This window comes from Myotis yumanensis, unplaced genomic scaffold (genome assembly GCF_028538775.1).
Source record: "Myotis yumanensis isolate MYYU_CA2020_CCGP unplaced genomic scaffold, mMyoYum1.0.hap1 SCAF_103, whole genome shotgun sequence".
NCBI lineage: Eukaryota > Metazoa > Chordata > Mammalia > Chiroptera > Vespertilionidae > Myotis > Myotis yumanensis.
Window position 1 is genome coordinate 57,501 of NW_027223854.1, and position 19,686 is coordinate 77,186.

Sequence of the window (19,686 nt, forward strand, 5' to 3'; positions counted from 1 at the left end):
GCTGCGTCGCCGCTCGGCCCCTCAAAGCCGGCGCGAGAGGGGCCCGAGCGCTCAAACACAGAGGCGGCTATCCGAACGCGCTTCCAGAGGAGGGGCGGCGGCTGGGGGGTCCGGTACCCCAAGGCACCCTCTCGGATCGCTAGAGAAGGCTTTTCTCACCGAGGGCGCGTCGTCCCCCAACCCCAGCAGAAACACCCCATCGGGCCCGCGGAGCCACGTGGAGACACTTCCGAGGGAACACGGGGGGGGCCCGGGGGAGGACCCGACCGGGACAGGGTCAAGCACAGGGTGGACACAACAGGCGCTCGCGATAGGGGCCGTTCGAGAGAGAGAGATTGCGCGGGAGGAGCGAGCCCGTGCCGCCTCTGGGCTTCGTCCTCTTGCCTCACCGGGGGCCTCGTCCACAGTTAACTAAAAGAGAGCCCGCGGTGTTGCGTCGGGAACACCGGCACGACGCAAGACGGAAAAAAGAAAAAAAAAAAACACTACAATAACGGAAGAACAGGCGGCAGCAAAAACAAATCAACTCTCACGGTCAGCCAGCGGCCGGCACCCGCTGACTCGGCCCCGTCGCGGTCGCCCGCGCGGCACACGTTGCGAGGGCCCGGCCCCCCCTCCCGCGAGGGGGGACGGGCGTGCCTTCCCCTTATCCGGCCAGACTCCCCCGGGGCTCCCCTCCAGCGCACCGCCGACAGCGGCGGCCCGGCGGGGGGCTCGCGGGGAGCGGGAAACGACACCACCAGCTCGGCCTCAGGCACCTGCAGGACAGCCCGGAGCGCTCCAGGGGCACCCGCCGAGGGCCAAGGCGAAACAGCGACCGCACGCCCAACGGGGGAGGCGCGTGCGGCGCGACGACGGGACGCCCCCTCCCCGCCGCGAGGAGGGGCGCCCGCGACAACGCAAGCCGGGAAAGGCGAGCGGAGGGTGTCCGCTGCGTCAGAGAGACCACGGGCGTGACACCGAGGTCGGGCCGGGTTCCGCACCCCTTCCCTTCCACGCACCGCCGTCGGACGGGGAGGAGAGGAGAGGGGCCCGCGGGCAGAGCGAGAAGAGCGGTCCCATTCGCCAAGGAATGTCCGTCCCTCGGCTGGCGCGGCTTAGGCCCGGCCCGGGAGAGCGCGACGTCACCACATCGATCGGACGGCAACAAAAAACGGGGCGAGAAGAAGGGAAACGTGGCGGGGACAACCGTCCGGAGCACGAGCCTGCGCTTCAGCCTCGCCACGTAAAGCCCTTCGCTCTCTTCTCACGCGGAGGAGGAAGACCACGGTCCGCGGGGACGGGGCCCGAGACGTACAGCAGCCGGCGCGCGCAGGCCCGAGGCGTACGGCTTTCGCTCGTGCGGCCGGGGACGTGGGGGGAGTCAGGCTCCGGGTCGCGGCCGGGAACCTCCCGGGGACACCCCCCGTCGTCCAATCACCCGAGGACAGCGTGTCCACAGTCATCTCGTGGTACAAAATGCCAACTTTAGGCAAAACACGGACGGTGCCCGGTGACGGGGGCCTCTGTCTACAGGTCACGCCTGACTCCCGGAAGCGAGTCGCGGCCACAGGAGACCCCACGGGACCCCATCGCCACCAAAGAAGGGCGGGGGGGGGGGGGGGGGGGGTTGGACGGGACTATCTGGTCGACCCCCCAAAGCCAGTAAAGAGAGCGTGCCACGGACAGGCGGCAGCAAGAGGGAGAGGGCCGGGCCGTCCACGGCCTCCCTCACCACTTGGCACGCCTGGGCAACGGCCCGGTCAAACGTGCTTCCGAGTCGGGACTTTGAAAAAATTCCGCCCGGCGCCTAGAACCACCGTGTCGTTGGAAGGCCCGGCCGCGGCGTCGGCGCAAGCCCGCTCGCGGAAAAACGAAGAAACGTTATCTGACGACCGGGACCACGAGTGCGCTCGTACCGACCCGCCTCGCCCTCCGCCGTCCTCCACGCACCGCCCGTGCCGGCCCCCACCTACGGAGCTCCGCGACTCGGATAACGGCCCCAAAGTCGAGCCCGGTGACCGCGGCACACTCGGGCACACGCCCGCCCGCGCAGCCCGGGCGACCACTGAACGCGCGCACGCTCCCGCCTCAGAATCGGGACTTTGAAAAATTTCGCGGAAGGCGCCTCTGACGGACGGACGGACGGACGGACGAACCCGCAGGAGCGGACGCGGACACACGGCACCAGTCGCCCGGCACGTCGCGCAGGCACGCGCCCGCGCCGAAATCAATAGAAGCGGGAGGTGGGGGGGGGGGGGCGCCTCGGGCAGGACGGCGTCCCGGCGCAAGCCACCCTCTCCGGCTACGCCCGCGGCGGCGGCCCCGGTCGGTCCCCGCGGAGGGGCGACAGCGAGTGCCGGGCCACACGTCGCGGCGGCGCCGGCGGCGGCGGGCACTCACTCCTTCAATGGCCCCGCCGCAGGTCCAATCTCCGGAGAACCGGACAGGCACCGACGGAGCGGCGCGAGCCAACCTCTGCGGCTACGCCCGCGGCGGCGGCCCCGGTCGGTCCCCGCGGAGGGGTAACAGAGTGCTGGTCGACCCGCCCTAGCGGCCCACCTCCCCAGAGGCGGCAGCCACTCACTCCTTCAGCATTGCTGCAGGTCCAATCTCCGGAGAACGGGCCGCGTACCGACGGACCGGCGCCGCCGGCAAGATCCCGACAGCGCCGCCGGCACCCTGGAAGTTGGCCTCGGGCACTGCAGCCGCTTCCCCTCCCTAGATGCTCCGCAAGGAAGAAACGATATAAAAGCGGCCGCCAGGTGGCTCCCGACAAGCGGCGCGAACCTCAGCGGGACGGATCCGGATCTCGGGCCGGCAAGGGCGTCCCGCCGCCCGCCCGGAGGGCCGATCGCGTCCCGGGCCCCCACCCCCAACCCCCTCCGGGACGGCACGGCGCCACCGAACGCGGGGGCGGGCGGGGGGGGGGGGGGGGGGGCGCCTAGGATAATCTTTTTCTCGGAGGATGGCCGGAACAAACACGGGGGCGGGCCGAGCGGGCCCTTCGAAAGTGAAAGACTTCCTCGGAGTCGCACACCACCACTACCCACCCACCACACACACACACACACACACACACACACACACACACACCCCCCGCAGGCCCAAGACGTCCCGGCGCCTGCCTCCCTCTCTCCCTCTCTCCCTCTCTCCCTCTCTCCCTCTCTCCCTCTCTCCCTTCCCGGGAGACATAAAAAAAATATTTTATTAAATATTTTATTGATGTTTTACAGAGAGGAAGGGAGAGGGATAGAAACATCCACGAGAGAAACATCGAGCAGCTAGCTGCCTCCTGCACACCTCCTACTGGGGATGTGCCCGAAACCAAGGTACATGCCCTTGACCGGAATCGAACCTGGGACACACACACCCCCCGCGCCCCCCACCCCCACCCCCGCCCCACCCCCGTCGAGTCCGCAGGCCAACGCTCCATCCACTGAGCCAAACCAGTTAGGGCACAAAAACACTTTTGCCGCCAAGGAGCTGAAACCTACATGAGGCAGTACTCACAGATCGTCTCGTCTTTTCTCTCTCTCTCTCTCTCTCTCTCTCTCTCTCTCTCTCAATTATTGGGGAGACACCGGTTCATAAAACCATACGGGCTTTAAAGTAAAATAAAAAATGAATAAATCAGATATGAATAAATAGGAATCTTTGTATGGAACTAAACAAAAAACAACAACAAAAACATTCAGGTTATTCAAGTGGACAACTCAAGAAAATATCATCTGAATACATACATACATACATACATACATACATACCACATCCAGGGTGCAAGCGGGAAGCATCATCGAAATGCTAGGGCAAAAAAATCTATTTTTTTAAAAGGCTCCCAAAGAATGAATAAACAACTGGAACAACAACTCTCTCTCTCTCTCTCTCTCTCTCTCTCTCTCTCTCTTTCTATCTCTCCCTCCTTCCCTTCCTCCCACTCCCTTCCAACCCTCTTTAAAAAACCAAACAAACAAACTAGCCCTAGCCGGTTTGGCTTGGTGGATAGTACGTCAGCCTGCGGAATGAAGGGTCCCAGGTTTGATTCCGGTCAAGGGCACATGCCTGGGTTGTGGGCTCGATCCCCAGTACGGGGTGATGGGGTGTGCAAGAGGCAGCCGATCGATCCATGATTCTCTCTCATCACTGATGTCTCTCTCTCTCTCTCTCTCTCCCACTCCCTCCCTGCCTCCCTCCCTCCCTCTCCCTTCCTCTCTGAAATCAATGAAAATATATTTTTTAAAAGATCAGGAATCAGTGTAGGACGGTGTGTGAAAACACTTGGCATTCACTTCTAAATGGCAGGAAACAGAGTGATAGTGTTGTAAAAAACTTGCGATATAAAGCAGCACACTGTAGAACAGTATTTGACACCACTTGGAATTCACATCTAAATGGCTGGAAACTATCTAAAATTGTTCGCAATCACGTCAAAATCACTGATCTAGATCAGGAAGCAGTGTAGGACAGTGTCGGGCAACACTTGGGAATCACTTCTAAAGTGCAGGACACTGTACAACAGTTTTGGAAACCACTTGAAAATTCACTTACAAATGGCAGGAAACGGTGCAAAAGTGTTTGAAAACACTTGGAAGTCACTGGTAGCGTTCTAAGATGCCAGAGAGGAAAATGTCACCGAGGCCAAAATCTTACCTCCACCTTCTTAGGGTTTGTGGAGGAGGCGGCCCTGAAAAATTCACCTGACACACGGGGGGGGGGGGGGGGCCGGGAGACATGAGGGCAACGTTTTCTTTCCCTCAAGTGTCTGATGTGACAAGGGGAGCGCTCCTAAGGAGACCGTGGAAGAGCCGCATCCACGCTTTTTCAGACTGGGTTGAAAAGAGAGGGGCGATTGTGGGCAAGCCACTTAGTAGGCGGGGAGGCGAAAGGAGAGATGAGGGAGGCCCGTTCCTACAGATTCCTCTGCCTCTCAGCTGGCTTCCTGTCTAAAGTGCAAAAAACGAGTCCCCGTGTGCGCTCGTCGTCATCTCTCCCCCCACCCCCGCCCCCTCCATCTTTATGTCCAGTTGGAGTCTTTTTTGCCATCTGGCCACTTTGGAATATTGTCTCTGGCTCGCCTGAGCGGCTGCGGTGGCGGCATAGTCACTTCAGGAAGGAAAGGAGAAGATCGGCTTGGTTCCAGGCACCGAATTGTGGCAGAGGCAGGAGGGCCGGGGGGGGGGGGGGGGGGGGCGGGGGGACGGGGGGACGGACAGGAGTCATTCGCTGAGCGGGCCCCCAACGTATTTCTAAGACAGTGAGCGACTCTGGTAAGGGCATGCGGTAGGAGGAGAGCAGCTGGAGTTCTGTTTGTTGGCTGGGGGCTTGCAGGGGATGGGGAGGGCCTGGGGTCCGTTTGCTCCTTTGTTGATGTCATTTTCTTTCTTTCTTTCTTTCTTTCTTTCTTTCTTTCTTTCTTTCTTTCTTCTTCTTTCTTTCTCTTTCTCTTTTTTAAAACAAAGGTGAAGAACTCTTCGGGTGGAGGTATTTCTGCAAGAAAGTCTGGCAGGACAGGACATGGGGGTATGCGGGCCAGGCCAGGCCATTGACCAGAAAACGCAAAGGATCTGTAGTGGGTCTGACTAGCGCCCTTCCTTTAAGAAACAGGAAGACAGGGGAGTTTCTCTCGGGGTCCCTCCCTCTCCCCTCCTCCCCCACCCCCGCCACACACACACACACACACACACACACTCACACTCACACTCACACTCACACTCACACGCACACTCACACACAGTGGCACCCGAGTAGCAAGAGGTTTCCAGAATGAACTGAATTCCAGGGCCTAGCCAGGCAGCCACGCCGCACCAAGGGAAAGGCCATATAAAAACGGCCGCCAGGTGGCGCGCGAACACCAGCGAGAACGTCAGTGGGGCGGCTCCGGGGCCGTGGGCCCGGGCCCGGCCCGGCCCGGGCGGGAGCCCCGCCGCCCGCTGTGTGTGTGTTTGGGGGGAGGAGGGGGGCAGGGGGCAAGGGTGGCCGATCCCCTCCCCGCGCCCACCTCTCCAGTGGGACCGTGTCGGCCCGGGCCCCTGGCGGGCGGCGGGGCGGCGGGGCGGGGCGGGGGCTCCACCACCTGAGGTTTGCCCAGGAAGGCCCCGTGCGTGCGCGCGCGCACCCACGCACACACACGGCCTGGCACCGGAAGGGGGACTGGAAAAGTTTTTTGGGGGGTGGGGCCTGACAGAGGACCGGGAGGACGTACCCAGAACACTTTTTGCGGGCCCGGGACCTTCAAAACCTCAAGGGGAGCGGGGGGAGGGGGGGGGGCGGGGGGGGGGGGGGGCGGGTGTGTGTGTCACGACAATGAAGACCTAAAGGCGGCGAGTATTCACGGGGCGACAACGGAGGAATCATTTTCTCTGCTTCCTTTCAGTTATTATGTTTTTTCCGGAATTGAATTTATTGGGGGACACATCGGTGAATAAAATGAAATGAAATGCAATAGGATAAAATGAAAGGTGCATTGTGGATGAAAAGGGGCCACATATTGCCCTGCCCAGCTTGACTCAGTGGATAGAGCGTCAGACTTAACTGTACGATAAATGAATACTTATCTTTTTTATATATATTTTATTGATTTTTTACAGAGAGGAAGGGAGAGGGACAGAGAGTTCGATAAATCGATGAGAGAGAACCATCGATCAGCTGCCTCCTGCACATCTCCTACTGAGGATGTGCCCCCAACCCAGGTACATGCCCTTGACCGGAATCGAACCTGGGACCTTTCAGCCCGCAGGCCCGCAGGCCAACGCTCTATCCACTGAGCGAAACCGGTTAGGGCGGGTCACATGTCTTTGGACTAGTGAATGACAAGAGGTAACTAGTCACTTCCCTTTTTTCCAGTGCTCTTGGGGCACAGCCCAGAGTCCCAGGGCAGAGACCACATTGTTACTGTTGTCATGTTAATTTTTGACCGCTCACTATCATTTTACAGCTTACCAAACCGCCCCCCCTCCCCCCTCCCCGCCCCTTTGCTGCTTTCTCCCACCTCCCTCATCTATCATCACTGGATTTCATGGAACCCACTGGTCAACAGCAGGAAAGAGTGTAGAACAGTGTTTGAAACCACTTACAAGTCTCATCCTTGGATGGTGATTTATAAAAATAGGTCAAAGACATGCTTGTGGACTTTGGGCTTTGCTGTGCTGTGTATCTATGCAGAGGCAGGGTGCTTTTAAACTCCTATATGATGACTTTAGTTTATCCTTCAGCCCTGGTCTGGCCTCCGGACTTTGTTATCTAGGCCTTGGAAAGGCCTCCTCCCTGCCTTGAAAAGAATAGATTTTTAATTCCTTGAGATTCTGCTTCCCGGCAATTGCCAACAGTCTGGTTCAAATAAACTCATTACAGAAATTATTTACAGGTTTGCGTGTTTCTCAGGTTAATGGTATGGAACTCCAAGAAAACACACACACCCCACACACACCACACCCCACACCCCACACCCCACACACACACACACACATACATGCAAGTTTTTCAAGTGTACAACTCAACGAAACATCACCTGAATACAGCACCCAAAGTATAAAGTCTCTTTCTGTCACCATTTACCGCCCCCCCCCCCCCGTTTCTTTCTCGTTGGCTTTCTTTTGTGTTCCACCCTTCCACTACCCCCCACCACCCCAAATCTATGATTTTCAACGTAGGGAGGAGGCCTTTCTGTTGTAATGTACCCCTCGAATCACAGAAGGACGCCTCAAGAAGTCGAATTAAAGAGTCACATTTATTGCAATCCGGGACTATGAGGGGACATTCCCAAATCTCATAGCAATAAGATGGTGGCAAAACCAGACTTATATAGGCAAAAATCACAAAGGTATTGATTACATCCCAGGGTTTGGAATGAGGCACCTGGCTCGCAAAAACGCAGAATTAAGCATGTTAATTACAGTTTCGGGTCTCGGGGTCACTGAATTGACAGAAATACATTATCTAGAGCCTTTGGGTAACCTGGGTTAAACTTAGGCATGTTATCTAAATTACAGTTCTGGGTCTCCGGATCACTGAGTTGATAGAAACACATTATCTAGAGCCATCGAGGCACTTTAGAGTAATTGCACTGTCCTGGTCTTAGGACCACTGAGTCAACTGGAATGCACCACCTATGGCCACTAAAACAATTTAGGGCAATTGTGCTGTCCTGTTTCCCAGGTACAGAAGAATGTGCTTCGATAACCAGTAAGATCACAATCAATGGGATTGTCATTCAATCAATAAGGCATTCAATGAGTGGGATGATTTATACAATTCAGAAAATCAAAATAACCTGTCCATTGTTAAACAAAGCAAATAGGTACCATACTTCATTTCCAAGGCCTACAAACAAAGCAACAAAGCCAGGAAGCCATACAGGCAATAAACGATAACCTGGACCACATCTGCCACTGCCTATGTATATATATATATATATATATATATATATATATATATATATATATTCACCAGAAAGACCAAAGACAAGACAACAAGCAGGTGGGTGTGGGGAACATTGGTGCAATGTCATGTGGTTGTGGATTTTAGCGTGACTCGCCTTACGAATGACAAGAAAGTGTGGGGGTTGGGGGGGGGCGGCGCCCTGTAGTATGTGTGTTTGAAATGAGGTAAATCTGGATGAGGCCTTGTCCATGAAATGTACAAAATCAATCAATTTGGCCCTGGACCGGTGGCTCAGTTGGCTAGAGCGTCTTCCCTTATGCCACTGTTTGTGGTTTCGATCCCCAATCAGGGCACATACAGGAAGCAACAGAGCCCTGGCTGGTGTGGCTCAGTTGGTTGAGCGTCATGTTGCGCATTGAAAGGTCACTGATTCCTTTCCAGGTTTCAGGTTCAATTCCCAGCTGGAGTATGTATTGGAGGCAACTGATAGGTATTTCTCTCTCTCTCTCTCTCTCTCTCTCTCTCTCTCTCTCCTCCCCTCCCTCCCTCCCTCCCTAAAATCAATAATACACACACACACACACACACACACACACACACACACACACACATATATATATATATATATTTGTTGCTGTTAATCCTCACCCGAGGATATTTTTCCATTGATTTTTAGGGAGAGTGGAGGAGACAGGGCAAGACAGAGGGAAACATCGATGTGAGAGAAACACGTCAATTGGTTGCCTCCGACCAGGGCCAGGGCCCAAAGAACCTGCCACCAAGGCCCATGACCTTGGCCTGAATCGGACCTGGGACCCTTTGGTCCACAGGCTGGCCAACGCTCAATGCACTGAACCAAACAGGCTAGGGGAAAATATATATATATATATATATATATATATATATATATATATATATATATATTTACTGTACCCAGCCACGCATTGCTGTGGCTCAGTCTGGTTAAATGGAAAAGAAAGAAAAGAGAAAGCACACGTTTCTAATACGCTTAATTTCACAATGCCTGTGGGTATGCAACATTTTGTGTTGTTCCATTGTCTGTGCAGATATAGAGATTGTCTGGTTTGCCGACTCTAGAACACGCAACATATAATTGTCCATGTGAGAAGCAATCGACGTCTAGATCTAAACCGCACAATTCTAAAGATTGGCCCTGAGCTTTGTTAACGGTGATTGCAAACGCCAATCGAATCGGGAATTGCAATCTCTTAAATTGAAATGGCATATCCGTTGGAATCATAGGAATGCGAGGAATGAGGACATCTTCACCTTTGAAAGGTCCTGTCAAGATTGTTACTTCTATGACATTGCTCATTACTTTTTTTACTGCAAGCCGCGTGCCTGTCAAAGCTTTGGCTGGTTGACATTTCACAACATGGTAATTGGCGCGCCGATTTTCAATTGCAGTACATGCGGTGGCATCCCTGGCAGATCGAGTGAATTCAAAAATTCTGTTGGATAATTAATCGCTTCATCTGCTTCCACAACAGTGTCGACGGACTTGTATGTGACTGCCTCGCTTTGAATGTTAGACTGAATGATATTGTTAAGTCCATAGACGTCTTTGTTCTTGGCCGCAAGAATAGCTCGTTCACTCAGCCAATCGTGATTCTTACAATTGGTTTGAATATTGGGAAATACTTTTTCAAACAATTCTTCTTTTGACGTCACTAAATTGCAGAAGTTATGATGCAATGAAATTCGTCCTGAGGTCAGATCAACCGGCACCTTTCCGTTCCCAATTCCCAGCAATTGATGTGAGACTATCTCAGCTGATGGATCGTTTTGCAGCTGGACATGCATATTTGTGGTTAATTTTATCTGCAATTTATAATTGTAAACAGAAACATTGAAATGGAATCGTAAAATATTTAGTATAGCGTGTGTTGCTTTTACGTCCAACAGATGGCTCTGTTTTTCAAAAAAAGCATGTTTTTACCTGTCACAGGTGTGACATCTATATAATAGTAGGTATATAGGTATATAGAAACACACGAGTATTCGAATGCAACGTTGTGCCAAAATTTCAAAGCAATCGGTGAAGAACTTTCGGAGATTTAAGATTTTGAACAAACGAACATTTGCATTTTTATTTATATATATTTAAAAGCTACCGACGAATGAATAAACAACTTCTCTTTCTCCCTCCCTCTTCCTCCCCCCTCCTCTCCTCCCTTCCACTCTCTCTTTTTTTTCCCACTCTCTCAAAAACAAACAAACAAAAAAAAAAACTAGCCCTAGCTGGTTTGGCTCAGTGGATAGAGCCAAAAGGTCCCAGTTTCGATTCCTGTCGAGGGCACATGCCCGGGATTCGGGCTCGATCCCCAGTACGGGGTGTGTAAGAGGCAGCCGATCCATGATCCTCTCTTATCGTGGATGTTTCAATCTCTCCCTCTCCCTTCCTCTCTGAAATCAATAAAAAATATATATTTTAAAGAACACATCAAGCCCTAGCCGGTTTGGCTCAGCGGATAGAGCATCAGCCTGCGGACTGAAGGGTCTCGGGTTCCATTCTGGCCAAGGGCACATGCTCGGGTTGCAGGCTCAATCCCCAGAAGGGGGCGTGCAAGAAGCAGCCGATCCATGTTCCTCTCTCATCATGGATGTTTCAGTCTCTCTACCTCTCCCTTCCTCTCTAAAATCAACAAAGAAATACATTTTTAAAAAAAAAATACATCAGGAATCAGTGTAGAGCAGTGTTTGACAACACTTGGGAATCACTGCTAAAGAGCGATACACTGTAGAACAGTATTTGATACCACTTGGGATTCACTTCTAAAAGGCTGGAAACTTGCCGAAACCGGTTTGGCTCAGTGGATAGAGCGTCGGCCTGAGGACTCAAGGGTCCCAGGTTCGATTCCGGTCAAGGGCATGTACCCAGGTTGCCGGCACATCCCCAGTGGGAGATGTGCAGGAGGCAGTTGATTGATGTTTCTCTCTCATCGATGTTTCTAACTCTCTATCTCTCTCCCTTCCTCTCTGTAAAAATTCAATAAAATATATTTTTAAAAAAAATTTTTAAAAAAGGCTGGAAACTATATGAAAGTGTTTGAAAGCACTTTGAAATCACTGATCAACATCACAAACTGTGCAGAACAGCGTGTGGCAAAACTTGGGAATCACTGCTAAAGTGCAGTCAGTACACTGACAAATGGTAGGAAACGGTGCAAAAGTGTTTGAAAACACTTGGAAGTCACTGGTAGCGTTCTAAGATGCCAGAGAGGAAAATGTCACCGAGGCCAAAATCTTACCTCCACCTTCTTAGGGTTTGTGGAGGAGGCGGCCCTGAAAAATTCACCTGACACACGGGGGGGGGGGCGGGGGGGGCAGGGAGACATGAGGGCAACGTTTTCTTTCCCTCAAGTGTCTGATGTGACAAGGGGAGCGCTCCTAAGGAGACCGTGGAAGAGCCGCATCCACGCTTTTTCAGACTGGGTTGAAAAGAGAGGGGCGATTGTGGGCAAGCCACTTAGTAGGCGGGGAGGCGAAAGGAGAGATGAGGGAGGCCCGTTCCTACAGATTCCTCTGCCTCTCAGCTGGCTTCCTGCCTAAAGTGCAAAAAACGAGTCCCCGTGTGCGCTCGTCGCCGTCTCTCCCCCCACCCCCGCCCCCTCCATCTTTATGTCCAGTTGGAGTCTTTTTTGCCATCTGGCCACTTTGGAATATTGTCTCTGGCTCGCCTGAGCGGCTGCGGTGGCGGCATAGTCACTTCAGGAAGGAAAGGAGAAGATCGGCTTGGTTCCAGGCACCGAATTGTGGCAGAGGCAGGAGGGCGGGGGGGTCGGGGGGACGGGGGGGACGGACAGGAGTCATTCGCTGAGCGGGCCCCCAACGTATTTCTAAGACAGTGAGCGACTCTGGTAAGGGCATGCGGTAGGAGGAGAGCAGCTGGAGTTCTGTTTGTTGGCTGGGGGCTTGCAGGGGATGGGGAGGGCCTGGGGTCCGTTTGCTCCTTTGTTGATGTCATTTTCTTTCTTTCTTTCTTTCTTTCTTTCTTTCTTTCTTTCTTTCTTTCTTTCTTTCTTTCTTCTTTCTTTTTCTTTCTTTCTCTTTCTCTTTTTTAAAACAAAGGTGAAGAACTCTTCGGGTGGAGGTATTTCTGCAAAAAAGTCTGGCAGGACAGGACATGGGGGTATGCGGGCCAGGCCAGGCCATTGACCAGAAAACGCAAAGGATCTGTAGTGGGTCTGACTAGCACCCTTCCTTTAAGAAACAGGAATACAGGGGAGTTTCTCTCGGGGTCCCTCCCTCTCCCCTCCCCCCCACCCCCGCCACACACACACACACACACACACACACACACACACACACACACACTCACACACACTCACACTCACACACAGTGACACCCGAGTAGCAAGAGGTTTCCAGAATGAACTGAATTCCAGGGCCTAGCCAGGCAGCCACGCCGCACCAAGGGAAAGACCTTATAAAAAACGGCCGCCAGGTGGCGCGCGAACACCAGCGAGAACGTCAGTGGGGCGGCTCCGGGGCCGTGGGCCCGGGCCCGGCCCGGCCCGGGCGGGAGCCCCGCCGCCCGCTGTGTGTGTGTTTGGGGGGAGGAGGGGGGCAGGGGGCAAGGGTGGCCGATCCCCTCCCCGCGCCCACCTCTCCAGTGGGACCGTGTCGGCCCGGGCCCCTGGCGGGCGGCGGGGCGGCGGGGCGGGGCGGGGGCTCCACCACCTGAGGTTTGCCCAGGAAGGCCCCGTGCGTTCGCGCGCGCGCACCCACGCACACACACGGCCTGGCACCGGAAGGGGGACTGGAAAAGTTTTTTGGGGGGTGGGGCCTGACAGAGGACCGAGAGGACGTACCCAGAACACTTTTTGCGGGCCCGGGACCTTTAAAACCTCAACGGGTGGGGGGTGTGGGGGTGTGGGGGGTGGGGGGTGTCACGACTCTAAAGGCGGCGAGTATTCACGGGGCAACCACGGAGGAATCATTTTCTCTGTTTCCTTTCAGTTATTATTTTTTTTTCGGAATTGAATTTATTGGGGGACACATCGGTGAATAAAATGAAATGAAATGCAATAGGATAAAATGAAAGGCCTGGCCTTGCAAACTCAGACACCTCAAGTGACCACCCAGGATGTCCTGAATTTAAAAAAAAAAGAAAACTTGTTAAAGTAGAAAGCAGTGTATAGTGAGTGGGCAGTCAGGCCCTAGGCCCTAGGCCCGGTATCTCCCCTGAGAGAGATCACCTTTGAACTTACTGGCATCTGAGCCTATTGTCTTTCTATGCCTCTAAGTCCTAGAGTCTAGGATCACATGTCTTTGGAGTAGTGAATGTCCCGGTAACTAGTCACTTTCCTTTTCCCAGTGCCCTCAGGGCACAGCCCAGGGTCCCAGGGTAGAGACCACAAATTCCCTCATTGCTACTGTTGTATATTTTTTTAAAAAGCTAATACATAAGAAGCTTTGCATTGTGTGTGCTAGGGTGAGGGACTGGGGACTGCGGCATGGAAGGGTAACGGAATGTGGGAGGGGGAGGGACTGCGGCCTGGAAAAGGTTACCGATTGTGTCAATGTCAGGAACCGTGGCAGAGAAAAATTGCTGGATTGTCTTAGAAAACAATGTGTTATGATTAAATCCAGCCAGGTGTGACTCTGTTTACCTCCCCTCCGTTCTCATGAACTTTTTGTGAACTTCTAATGAAATGCTTTGTATTTTTTTTTAACACTGTTTTGCTATAAAGGATCATACTGCACCCTTGATCTCTGCCACATGCTCCGAATCTCCCAGAGGGGGAGATAGGTGCTGGGGTCCACTGGCCAGCTTAATAACAGGCTTTTAAATTTAGATTCTGAGTCGGTGGTCTAGCTCGTTGAGCCAACCCATAACATTGTGGATGAAAAGGGGCCACATGCTAACCTGACCCACTCGGGAGAGGCCTGGCCTTGCAAACTCAGACACCTCAAGTGACCACCCAGGATGTTCTGAATTTAAAAAAAAAACAAAAACTTTTTAAAGTAGAAAGCAGTGTATAGTGAGTGGGCAGTCACGCCCTAGGCCCGGTATCTCCCCTGAGAGAGATCACCTTTGAACTTACTGGCATCTGAGCCTATTGTCTTTCTATGCCTCTAGGTCCTAGAGTCTAGGATCACATGTCTTTGGAGTAGTGAATGTCCCGGTAAATAGTCACTTTCCTTTTCCCAGTGCCCTCAGGGCACAGCCCAGGGTCCCAGGGTAGAGACCACAAATTCCCTCATTGCTACTGTTGTATATTTTTTTAAAAGCTAGGGAAGAATGAATAAACAAGTGGAAAAACAATTCTCTCTCTCTCTCTCTCTCTCTCTCTCTCCCCCTCCCTGCCCCCTCCCTCTCCCTTTCACTCTCTCTTTAAACAACAACAACAACAACAACAACAACAAAAGGCCCTAGCCGGTTTGGCTCAGTGGATAGAGCGTCAGCCTGCGGACTCAAGGGTCCCGGGTTTGATTCCAGTCAAGGGCATGTACCTTGGTTGCAGGCACATCCCCAGTGGGGGGTATGCAGGAGGCAGCTGATGGATGTTTCTCTCTCATCGATGTTTCTAACTCTCTATCCCTCTCCCTTCCTGTCTGTAAAAAATCAATAAAATATATTTTTAAAAAAATAATAATAATAAATTAAAAAAAAAAAAAAGATTGACCTTTGTCAGGGAAGGTAGCGGCCTAGGACGTGACTACTCACCATCACTGTTTGTTGAACTTTTAATTTCTATCCATGGATGGATGGATGGATGGATGGATGTGTCCTCCCTCCCTCCTTTCCTCCCTCCCCCCCTCCACCCACCCGCCCGCTCACCCGCTTTCCACGGGAAATCGTCAGTCTCATATCACACACACACTCACTGGTGATTTCACTCGCTGCCTCCTTGCTCCCCCGTGAGAAAGAGGAAGGAAAATGGACAAACCTGAAAGAGCCCCACAGGCGGCAACTGTGAACCAAGTGCACGCACATGTGTGCGTGTGTTGCATTGGTCAACAACGTAAGAAATCCTCCAACCTGTGCAGAATTTCTGTGAGTGTCTTTCAGACAAACTGTCCACAAATGTCGCACGCACGCCGGGAAGCACTATCTCAGCGAACGGTTGGAGAGGATGTTCCCAAGAATGGCAATGTCGCCCCCCCCCCCCCCCGCCTTATTTTATACACTCCAATCCAAAGAGGAGCGGGTTACATGAAATCCACTGGTGACATTTGAGGAACGTGGGAGAAAGCAAAGTGGGCCAACCTCTGGGATTGGATGCAAAGTAAAATGATGGACACAGACTTCTTTTACCTACGTGGGTGGGTGTAGGATAGCTCATATAGTCAATCATGAACTCGGTCATCGTGATGGGGTTTGTGATATTCACAGAGCCGTGCCTGTGATTCCAGGGCTCCAGAAAAGATGGAAAATCCCCTTGACTTTTCAAAGATGTGTGATTGTGGATGCAAGAAAGAAAGAAAGCGACAGACAGGCTCAGTCCAGGTAAAGATGGACCTCTGTCAGGGAAGATGCCGGCCTAGGACAGGATCACCCACCCCAAACTGACGTTAGCCTTGTAAGGCCACCATGCATGGCCTCCCCTGAGCTTCTCAAGTTTAGTACAGTATGTGGTCCTTTTCACCAGCACCAGCACCAGCACCAGCACCACCACCACCACCCCCAACCCCACCACCACCACCACCACCCCCAACCCCACCACCACCACCACCACCACCCCCACCCCCCCCACCCCCCCCCCCACACACACACACTGAGTCCTCTCATGGGGCGAACCAATCCTGACTCTAAAGTCCTGATCCTGACCCCGGGAGTTGTATTAAAAATCAAGCTAAAGGAGTGTGAATGTAAACTGTAGGCTTATCAAAGGTTCAAAGGAGGTCTGTGTTTACCACCATTGAAAGAAAACAAACCAAGAAAGAGATCAAGGGTGGGTCAAAACATCCTCTCTGGGACTGGGAGGGAGAGAGTTCCTGCATCTGTCCAAGAGGGTCATCTGCAGTGTGAAAAGCCAGGGTTCAGCAACAGGGGATATTTTCTTCCTCTCAGGGATCATGAAAAGCATCCACGACAGTAAGGGGGTGGGTTTGGGGTGGGTGCTGTCATTGAAAAGGCAAGGCGAGCAGGGAGATCTCGATTCCGGTCAAGGGCTCATGCCTGCCCAGGTCACGGGCTCGAGCCCCACTAGGGGGCATGCAGGAGCTGGCCAATCCATAATTCTCTCTCATGGATGATGTTTCTATCTCTCTTCCTCCCTCTCCCTTCCTCTCTGAAATCAACAAAAAATACATCTTTAAAAAAAAAGAAGTATGTGTCTATCATTTTACTTTTTTAAAAAAATATTTTTATTGATTTCAGAGAGGAAGGGAGAGAGAAAGAGAGATAGAAACATCAATGATGAGAGAGAATCGTGGATTGGCCGTCTCCTGCATGTCCCCCACTGGGGATCGAGTCCTCCACCCATGCACATGCCCTTGACCGGAATCAAACCAGGGAAGCTTCAGTCCCCAGGCTGACGCTCGATCCACTGAGCCTACAAGCCAGGGCTATCATTTCACTTTTTATCCAATCCCAGAGGTTTCCTCCGCCCGCCCCACCCCACCCCCCGCGGCCCCGCCACTCCCCACCCCACTCCACCCCACCTTTGCCTCCCTCCTTCCCTCCCTAATCTATCACCAGTGGATTTTCTGTAACCGGCTTTCATCTCCTCCTTGAATTGTCACGTATAAAACAAAGTCACACCCCGGCCGGTTTTGGTCAGTGGGTAGAGCATCGGCCTGGGGGACGAAGGGGTCCTGGGTTCGATTACAGTCCAGGGAGCAGGCCCGGGTTGGGGGCTCGATCCCCAGTAGGAGGTGTGCAGGGGGCAGCCGACCTGGTGATTCTCTCTCTCTCTCTCTCTCTCTCTCGACCTCCCTCCCTCTCCCTTCCTCTCTGAAATCTATGAAGATATATTAAAAAACACACACACAATGACAACAACAACACAAAGGTATTATTCCACCTCCGTGGAGTAAAAAGTATACTTGTACAATGTTTTGTACTTGTGTTTCGTGCTATTAAAACACGGACGTTAAAACGGGGGATTTGGAGCGGCGGTGAGAGGATAAAAGGGAGGGATTGACCTTTGCCGTTTCAAAATGGCAGCTGCCGCCCTAACTGGTTTGGCTCAGTGGATAGAGCATCGGCCTTCAGACTGAAGGGTCCCGGGTTCGACTCTGGTCAAGGGCATGTACCTTGGTTGTGGGCACATCCCCAGTAGGGGGTGTGCAGGAGGCAGCTGATTGAGGTTTCTCTCTCTTTGATGTTTCTAATTCTCTATCCCTCTTCCTTCCACTCTGTAAAAAAATCAATAAATTATATATTTTTTAAAATGGCGGCGGCTGCCAAGTCACTGGAGCCAAGATGGCGGCTGCCTCCTTGCACGCCGCGGCCCCCCGCCGCTCCTCCCCCCCCCCCCACCCCCCCACCCCCCCCCCCCCCCCGGGATGGAGTCCACACCACAGGCAGGTGCCCTTCTCTGGACTCGAACCCGGGACCCTTCCGTCCACAGGACGACTCTCTAACCTCTGAGACAAATCAGTTAAGGCTAAAACTCCCTACTTTGACAGAAAGGATGACTCCTTTATTCCCACACAACTGTGGACGACGAAAGGGGCCACATGCTAACCTCGCGAGCTCAGGGAAGGGCTGCGTGGCGGTCTTGCAGACTGAAAGGCCTAAAGCGACCACAAGTCTAGTCTGAAGGGAGACTGTTACTAAGAGCAGTTGTGGTGGCTGGTCGCGTCTGAGGCCAGAGTCTTCCCTGACAAGGTCAGTGTTTACCTTAAGTGAACCTATGGTCCTTTTGCATCTAACACAACATAACTCTGGAATGTCAGGGGAACTTGTAACATCCCGCCGTCCCCGCCCCGCCCCGCCCCGCCTCCACCCCCTTCCCCTTCCCCCACCCCACCCCACCCCACCCCACCCGCACAAGCAAATGCGCCTGGGGGCTCTGCAGGACAGAGACCATAAATTCCTTCATTGCTATTGTTATCAAGTGTATTGTTGCCTGTTAACTATCTATCCTGCACCCACCTCAGGAAAAGAAGTAGGTGAGGCCCTGGCCGGTTTGGCTCAGTGGGTGGAGCCAAAGTCAGCCTGCGGCGGACCTTAGGGTCCCGGGTTCGATTCGGGTCCCGGGCGCATGCCCGCCCGGGTCATGGGCTCGAGCCCCACTAGGGGGCGTGCAGGAGGCGGCCAATCCAAGATTCTCTCTCATTGATCAGGTTTCTATCTCTCTCCCATCCTCTCTGAAATCAATAAAAATATATTTTACAAAAAAGAAGTATGTGTCTATCATTTTACTTTTTATCCAATCCCAGAGGTTCCCCCGACCCCCACCCCCTTTGCTTTCTCCCACCTCCCTCCCTCCCTCCCTCCCTCATCTATCACCAGTGGGTTGTCTGTAACCCAGTTACATCTCCTCCTTGGATTGTCGTGTATAAAACAAAGTGCCGCCCCGGCCTGTTTTGGTCAGTGGGTAGAGCATCGGCCTGGGGACCCGAAGGGTCCGGGGTTCCATTCCAGTCAAGGGCGCAGGCCCGGGTCACGGGCTTGATCCCCAGTAGGGGGTGTGCAGGAGGCAGCCGATGGGTGATTCTCTCTCATGGTAGATGCTCCTATGGCTCTCTCTCCCTCTCCCTTCCTCTCTGAAATCAATGAAGATATATTTTAAAAAGCCACACAAATGTATTATTGCACTTCCATGTAGTGAAAAGCATACTTGTACAATGTTTTGTACTTGCATTTTGTGTTATTAAGACAGTGCTGGGCATGGGGGGGGGGGGGGGGGGGGGGGGAGTGCTGGACCGGCCCCGGGTGGAGGGGGTGGGGCGCCAGCGAAGATGCCAAACTTTCGGGGTGGGGGGAACGGCGCCGGTGGACTGCACGCAGAAGAGCATGCAGTCAGATTTGGCCTTCTTCAGGTTCCCGAGGGATCCGGCCAGATGCCAGAAGTGGGTGGGAAATTGTAGGAGAGCAAACTTAGAAGATAAAACACCTGAACAACTCAATAAACAATATCGATGATGTGCCAAACACTCTGAGACCTCTATGATCTGTAGAACTAGTCCTTCCTTATAGGACAGTTCTTCGAGATAATGTAATACCAACAATAGGTGATCTTACCAGTCATTTGAACAATCCACATAGTAGACATAGAAAACGAATAAAAGAATTGAGCGAAGATGAAATCAGGACATGGAAACAGGAAAAAAAATTGACAAAACTTCTGAACAGGAACAAAAACAAACATAGAGCGATCAACAACAGCCTTGCTCAGAACTCCAATA